Source organism: Python bivittatus, unplaced genomic scaffold, assembly GCF_059951505.1.
Source record: "Python bivittatus isolate LINGU-HERP-01145 unplaced genomic scaffold, Pbiv_v1 ctg000070_np1212, whole genome shotgun sequence".
NCBI lineage: Eukaryota > Metazoa > Chordata > Lepidosauria > Squamata > Pythonidae > Python > Python bivittatus.
Genome location: NW_028277034.1, coordinates 33,083,356 through 33,091,226, shown reverse-complemented (window position 1 = coordinate 33,091,226; position 7,871 = coordinate 33,083,356). Strand labels below are relative to the sequence as shown.

At 39.5% G+C, this 7,871-nt stretch overlaps 1 protein-coding gene across 1 annotated transcript in view; it reads left to right on the top strand.

Annotated features, from left to right (window-relative positions):
* Positions 1 to 2,569: 2,569 nt before the first annotated feature.
* USP53 (ubiquitin specific peptidase 53) overlaps positions 2,570 to 7,871 on the top strand; it is a 36,238-nt gene continuing 30,936 nt past the window's right edge. The window contains exon 1 of the mRNA XM_088132900.1: positions 2,570 to 2,656. The gene's annotated coding sequence lies outside the window, so the exon portion shown is untranslated. The remainder of the gene's footprint in view (positions 2,657 to 7,871) is intronic.

Here is a 7,871-nt window from a genome sequence, read left to right as displayed (position 1 = left end):
TGCCTCATTCTAATGGCTGCTATCTTCTACACATGCCTTTCCTCAGGTTTCTGATTCACAACTACATGGATACTGTTCCCTCTCCTATAACAAACACACTGTATCTGAGTTCTCTGTGCCTTGATTTTTTTATCTCCTTGGACTTTTTCCAACTCAGCATTCTTTCCACAGGTCTAGAATTTTTGGCTAAGTCAATCTTTTGTTTTCTTCACAGTAGCTTAATTTTTTTTAACTCTGTTTCATTTACACAGCCATTGGAATGTTCATCAAATTTCCATGACGAAATCTGTATTTACTTCACAGTGAGTACACACATCTAGACTTGAACCAGTATTTACAAATGAGAAAAGCAAGTTTCCTGAGTTGACTTGTTCCATGTTTTGTAAGAGAAGGAAAAGATATGCAATTAGAAGGCACTGAGACACATAGGAAAATGAGTGAAGGAGTAGGGAGGATATGGTTATCCTATCTGATCTGCAAAAATCCAGATGACCACTATATAGCGCCAGATGCATAAATCTATCTCTTTCCTTCAAACTAATAGTCATCTGTACTTTTGCAACCTTGATATACTAGCTCTAGAGGAGATGGGGAAAGCTGAAGTTATTAGGTGAAATAAATAGAGGAAACTACAGACAGTACAGTTTTAGGATGGATAAGCTGTTACTGAAGTCTCATACTCATTTTCCATGAGGATCAAATTCTGTCCACGCTATCCAGAAGGAAAGGAAGGATCATCAACTGCCTCCAGGACTTACTCACCTAACAGGCAATGGATAATGTAACACCAGGAGGAGCAGTCTCTATCTCAGCATTTTGGATGGCATAACAGTGAGTCCCCTTCTGTCTGTTGTATCTTTCAAAGAGAGAGCTACTTTCTAATGATGCTGCAGGTATGTATTCATATCACCTAATGGTGGAGGTAAGGGGGCAGAACTAAATCCTCCATACTTCCCAGAAAACAATAGTGAAGTAAAGGCCATGTCTGCTATCTGACACCATAACGTACCTGTCCACTTCTGGAAACAATGCTGGGCCAATCCTGTCCCCATCTGAAACAGGTGACAGGGCCACCATGACTACAATTCGAAATTGGCACTTGCTCCTCTGAACTCCCACCATGCATTCAGCTGGATCTGTATGTGCTGTTGTTCACTGTCATGACACATGGACTCATATCCTCTTACCAGTGAAGACAGCTGCTGCTCCTTTGTAGCAGCTTGTCAGGGATTGCTGTCTATTATGGTTTGGCTTTTCCGAATGGAATGGTCTACACTGCTGAAGCTTGACAAGTTCGTAAGTACAAGCAGCAGTAAAGATATTAGAACGAAATACTGTTGGGGCACAAGAAAAAGCTTTATCTACATACTCAGTTTTGGCTGGATTGCAAAACATGAATGAGATGGTGTCTGGTGGACAGTTTTTCCTCACACCCCCTCCCCTCCAAAAAGCAGTTTTGATGTATTCAAACAACACACTGAGGCCAAACTAGCTAACCTCATTGTGTGAATCCAGACCATACAGATAAATTTTGGTACAATGTGTCAAAACTCAGAAAATTGGTTTGAATAAACCATAATTAGCCATAGGTCAATAACAGGTCCATGCAAAGCATGTTAGCTGAAGCAAAACACCTCAAAACATTACAGCAGTTACATGCTTTGGAAGATTCACGAAATTGTTTCAAAAGCTGCTTCTAGCTGCACAACTGTTTCACTAGATTCCAGTGGAAGTTTTGTCTGCATGCCCCTGCGATCAATCAGGAGCTGCCTATTTTAATGCTTCACTGATGCTAACTTATTTTGTGAGGCGCCTCTTTCCAATGTTTTGCAACCATAAGCAAATCGTGCAAACACAGCCTGTAAGCATACATCTAAATCAGGGAAGGAAGGAAGGAACAGATAGTTTAGGCTAAGTTTATGCAGCACTCAGAGCTAACCAGAGGATAGCTTGTTCCTGGCTTTGCATGTGTTTCTTATGTTATAAGCGAGTGTCTTGCTTATAACCATGATGTTTAGGCCCACTGTGGGAAGCCAATCCGTTGTGATTCATTTCGGTAAACCATTCTTAAGCAGAGCAACCACATTCATATGTGAACACAATCCTAATCTGATTCTCCCTATCTTGCACGTTCTCCTTCAAACACGCCACGCGCCAGCAGCCGCGCGCACCAACCTGTCAGCCCAGCCTCAACTTCCGCACGTCCCCGCCGGGCCAGACGCCGCATTCACAAGGCAGAAGCCGGAGGCAGGAGCCAGAGCTTCGAATTGGCTCTTCCGGCAGTGTCCTCCCAGCTCCGCACTGCCAATCACTTCCCGCGTACCTTCCTTGTGGTTTCCCTCTCCCTCCAATCGGAAGCCGCCCTCTCTCTGGCGTCTGAAGGAGGCCTGACCCCTCCCGCGAGAGTCAGCTGCTTCTCCGGCCCGCGCGCGCCTCCAGAGCGCTCCGGGACGGTTGTTCCTCCGCCCCGCCCCCTCCAGCCGTGGGCGCGCGTGCTTCGCTGGAAGCAGGAGGAAGAAAGTTACTGAGGCAGGAGGGGGGCGGGGGCAGGGGCAGGGGCAGGGCGATGGGGGCGGGGGAAGGAGCCTGCCCGCTTCAGGCGCAGCCGGATCGCCCGCTGGAGTCGCGGTCGGGATGGGGAAGAGAGGCCGCCGAGGTGAGTCCCCGCGGGAGAGCAGGGATTGGAGTTTATCTCGAGGCGGGTGCCGGGTACTTCCCCGCGGGACGCGGGCGCCTGCTTCTGAAGCGAGGAGGAAGAGCGAGGGCGTAGAGCCCGGCCAGGAAAGAGGGCCCCGGTGCCGCTTCGGCCGGCCGCTACGTCGAGAACTGGGGGCGAGGGAGGCGAAGGGGCCTCAGTGCCCTGCTGCCTGCGTCCGCACGCACACCTTCCCACCAGAAAGTTCCCGGCGCCAAAAGGTTTCCCTTGGGGCGGCAGGTGCGAAAACCTCGGGGGTGGGGAGAGTCCAGGGTGCTTGCTGTAAGGGCGGCTTTTCCCTTCCTTTCCTTCTCTCTCGGTTGGACGCAGCTTGGTGGAAGGGTCCGCGGGGCGAGTGGGCTGAGTGTGAGAATGACGAGGGTCGAGCCAAGAGTGGGCTTTCGATCTTCATGCCGCCCCTTGACATTGCTTGATGGAAGTCCCTTGATCACTGTGATGTGAAAAGATGAATGGCAACGAAGAAGCTTTTTTTTTTTTATAATCCCCCCCCCCTTCCCCGTTTCTCCGTTGTGGTTGCTGCGCCTTACAGCTGCCTTCATAACTCTACTCCTTCTTGTTTACCTACCTACGCATCTTCTCCCATGCGGTTCAACAATTAGTGTGTTGACTGTTAGCAACATGGAAAATGACCTCCATTCTGCCTCTTGCGCTTTAACCTGGAGCCCCTTGTAAGTGTGGACTGTGGGATACCACAGGATTATCCCCCCTCATGCCCCTCTCCAAACATTGGTGGTTAACTGGCTATCGCAGTAGGGTAAAGAGTAGGGAAAGCATGCGACACCAGTGCCAGAAACTGCAGTGTTTGTTTACAGTAAGGAATTGAGGTCTGTCAAAGCTGAGGATTGTTAAAATGATCTGGTGCTCCATTATTTGTGATACCCTCATATTTGCAGTGCTTAAGCCAATGCAGAGATCCTGTAGAATATTCAGGCACTTAACTGTATGAAAGTTTTCAAGTAGATACTTACCACTTTTTTAGTTTTATGTCTTAGTGGATTATTAAATGTACTCAAAGAGGTGCACTGAAAAATAAGAATAAATACAATTTGTATAAAGAATATTTAGGATATTGTATCTATTAGTATTCACATTAAAGGTTTATAATGTTCAGTTCCAAAATTAATTAAATTGTAAGCAATTCAGTTACATTTTAACCATGAATGTCTACATTCAGGTTCATGGGAAGTATATGAAATCTGTTCTAGATATTTCTTGAAAACTGTACATATTAGTACAGGTAGGTATAGATGTGTCAGATATCCACTCCTTAAAATGTTATTGCTTATAACATAGGATGCAGGAACAGATTTTGGTGCAGTTTAAAAATGTTTTGGTAATTTAAGAACTACAAATGTATTTTTAAGGTTAGAAGCTAATACAGATTTAATTAAAGTTGGTATTTTAATTTAATTATCATTATATGATAGAAATACCTTAGCAAAAGTATATCTTTCTCTTAAGAATACTTAACTGAGATTGTTAGTTGCATTATATTGATGCCTTGTAAAATTTACATTAGATGTATGATTGCCACCTTTGCATTTAAATTTGACACATAGGTTATCGGTGCTTGTTTCTATTTTTATAACCCCCACCCCTCCAATTATTAAAGAAATTTTACAAATTACTAAATAAGACTATTCATCTGCTTCTCAGTTATGGATCAGTTTCCCCTAGAAACCTGCGAGAGTTGAAATTGGAGGGGGGGTTGTTAAATTAACTTAAATAATAATTATCATTATTATTTGAAAGATAGATGCACAATCCCTTATTGAATACAGACATTCACTGTATAGCATACAGATACAAATTATTTTAGCCATAACTCCTGCTCATTTTCATTCTCTATATATGGATAAGGTTAAGATTTATATGCAGAATCTTAACATATATATATATATATATATATATATATATATATATATACATGTTAAGATTCTGCATATAAATCTTAACCTTATCTGTGTGTGTGTGTGTGTGTGTGTTCAGGGTATCAGTGTGTTGTGCCCATGTAAAAAAACTAATTTTACAAATAAAAAAAGCACTTTCAAGATGTTAGTAAAATAACGAAGATTTTTCTTAAAATATTAAGAAACATAATAATGTATGGTTTTAGATATTCTACTATAGTATAGTAATTAAAATAGTGGCTGAAGATAGCCAAATGGCAGTACCTAAAATTAAAAAGCAGATTACAATAATAAATATGAATATGATTTTAATTAATATGATTTGAATATGATTTTATTTCAATTGTTATTTCAGTGGAAATTGCTAAGATGGTACCTGATACATTTCATACTAGGCAAGATGATTACTCACAATATGGACTGCTTTTATTATTGATAATGGAATGATGACTGACACAACAGAGAATACGTCAGGGATAGCTTACTCAGACGGCTTGTTAATACTATCTAAGAACATAAGTTACATTAATCACAAAAAGGGTTCTATGTAGACATGCTGTTTTCCAACATAATTACCAGCTTTTTCCTGGAAGTTTATACAGTAAAAGGGTATATATGCAGTAGCTCTTCCACATTGTTCTGCTCCTATTTACAGCTATGCTATTATACTCCACTCGTTTTCTGAAGGCTAAGCATACCCACCTCTTCAGTCTCTCTTAATAAGTTTTATTTGGTAGTCCCCGAACATTCTCTTTTTTTCCTTCTCTGAACCAGTTACAGTTTCTCTGAATCCTTCTTAAAAGGTGATGCCCAGAACTGGACTCAAGACTTAATATAGTGTCTGACCAAAAAAAATGTCTGATTTGAAATTATACTCCTGCTATGTAGCTTCAAACTCATTTGCTTTTTTTCTAAACGTCATTCTGCTAACTCATAGTCACGCAATAGTTTGACACTCAACTATTATTCCAATATTTTTTTCACAAGTACTGTTACCAAGTTAAGTATTCTACATCTTGAATTTTGTTTTCTAAACTTTTGCATTTGTCTCTATCAGATGCCACTGTTATTTTCAGCCATCTTGCTCATCAAGATAGTTTTGAATTTTATTTCTATCTTCTAGGGTGTTAGCTGTCCCATTCAATTTTGCATCATTTCCAAATTTCATAAGCATACACTTTTGCTCATAATCAACTAAGTACTGACTAGTATCAAGTTAAGGCTAGCTGATTACCTTGTGCCTTCCTCCCTCTAAAGGAGAAAGTTATCAGAAACACAGTTCCTAAATTCCTAGAAGGATCGTGCTTGACACTTTGTCTTCCAACAGATGATAGCTTCCTGTAACTACAACTTTATTAATTTTTTTATTGTATCTATATAGATGCTTTATGCTTCTTTGAAAGATCCACAGTTTGCTTTTTGAAGGTTTCAGCCATATCGAGTAATAGTAGATACCAACAGTATTTCTTTTATTTCATTCAGATGATTTATACAGTATTGCCAAGTTCATTAATTTGGACTCCTGAGAAGCAATGGATATATTTAACATATAGTGCAATTCCTTCTCTATTTCTATTCTTTCTGTCCTCCTGAATAAGTTGTGTCTTTTAGTTGTTATAATCCAGTCATGGGAAACATTCCACCAGGTCTCCATTATTATATTTACTGTTCTGTAATAAAACTTAAACTCATCATATTTCTCATATTATAAACATTAGTGTATGGACAATAAAGGCTATGTATTTTATGTATCAGTATTCATACCACATGTGTATTTTTCACTGAGTAGTTTAAGAACCTCCATTTCAATATACTCTCTTTCTACAGTAAACTCTTCTTTATCTGAGATCCTCATTTGAGGAATTCTGTTTCTGACTTTTCAAGCCTCTAATGAAGATTACCATGCTCTGACAAAACATATTCCTTCCAGTCTTTGTGAGTTGCAGTCTGTTTCATACCAATAATCTATCTGAATAATTCCAACCATAATCCTAGGACCCAGATCTCTCCCGTTGACACCATTTGTGTAACCAGTTCTTTCATTTTTTTTTTACTTGAAATATTCTTTCCCTTTCCAGTCCTCCATGGAATAAAAGGATGGATGAAAACACCACCAAAAACTCAAAGATCTTGAGCTTCTTTCCAAAACCATAATGATGCAGTTGTAGCTGTTCTTTGCAATCTAAAATCATTCTTTGCAGTTTATATTAGCTCAGGTTAGAAACCTTTATACCTCACAGTTTAGAAAGAGTTAAATGTAGCAAAACCAAATAGTGCCTGGTAAGGATTTAGTTTTTTGTTTTTGTTTTAATATTGCATGTAAAAAACACTGGCCTGACTGTAGTTCAGCCATAATCATATCATATTTAGAAGATTACCATAGGAATTATCACTGAATCCTGAAATAACGTGAAATATGAATATTTAGGAATAAGCTTTTTGCATAAACATACAGAACAAGTGACAATATGAATAGATTTCTGTATGACTTTGTTCTGGGAGTTAATTCAGAGTATTTTAAAAATTGAAATGCATCGTTTATAAACTGAAGAATACATTCTCTCTAAATAAGGACTTCATGACTAGAATGTCTGAAAAGTTTTTATTAGTTCTGTAATAAATTACATGCAGTAAACACACACAAACCTTCCTTCCCTTTACCTCTCATTAGCTCTTACACTTGAATTAAGTGTGGCATACCCAACTGTCAGCCTTTTGAAATAGATCATGGTAGATGATGTGAACTACTGGAACTCTGTTGTTATAGGATATTAAAAATATATATCTTGAAAGCTTGATAGAGATTCTCCACCCCCTTTATACTAATCAAGGTGGTGGGACAATCTTGAGTTTTTTCCTTACCCCCTTCTGCCTATCTGGGCTAAGCTGATGTTTACTTAACAGTCATTGGAATCTTTCTCTAAGGCCATCTCCGCAATCCTCTACACTGACCAGACTGCCCATCCCTTTCTCTTTCTAGTGTCTTCCTTTACCTTAGCTACTGTACTTGACTTGAAGCACTATACCTGACCAACTCCCAATTTAGTCTCTTTAAATAGGTTACAAATGGCTTTAAATTGATTTTCTGTAAACTACAAGCCTCTCTGAATATGAAAAATTCACACATTCAGTTCTAAAAGTTGACCAGCATTTTTAGTTAACTTATCATTGTTGCTCTTATTTAAAAGGAAATAGAAAGCAATTATTTATATTTTGAATAGTTTTGCTGATTGTAAAAAAAAATT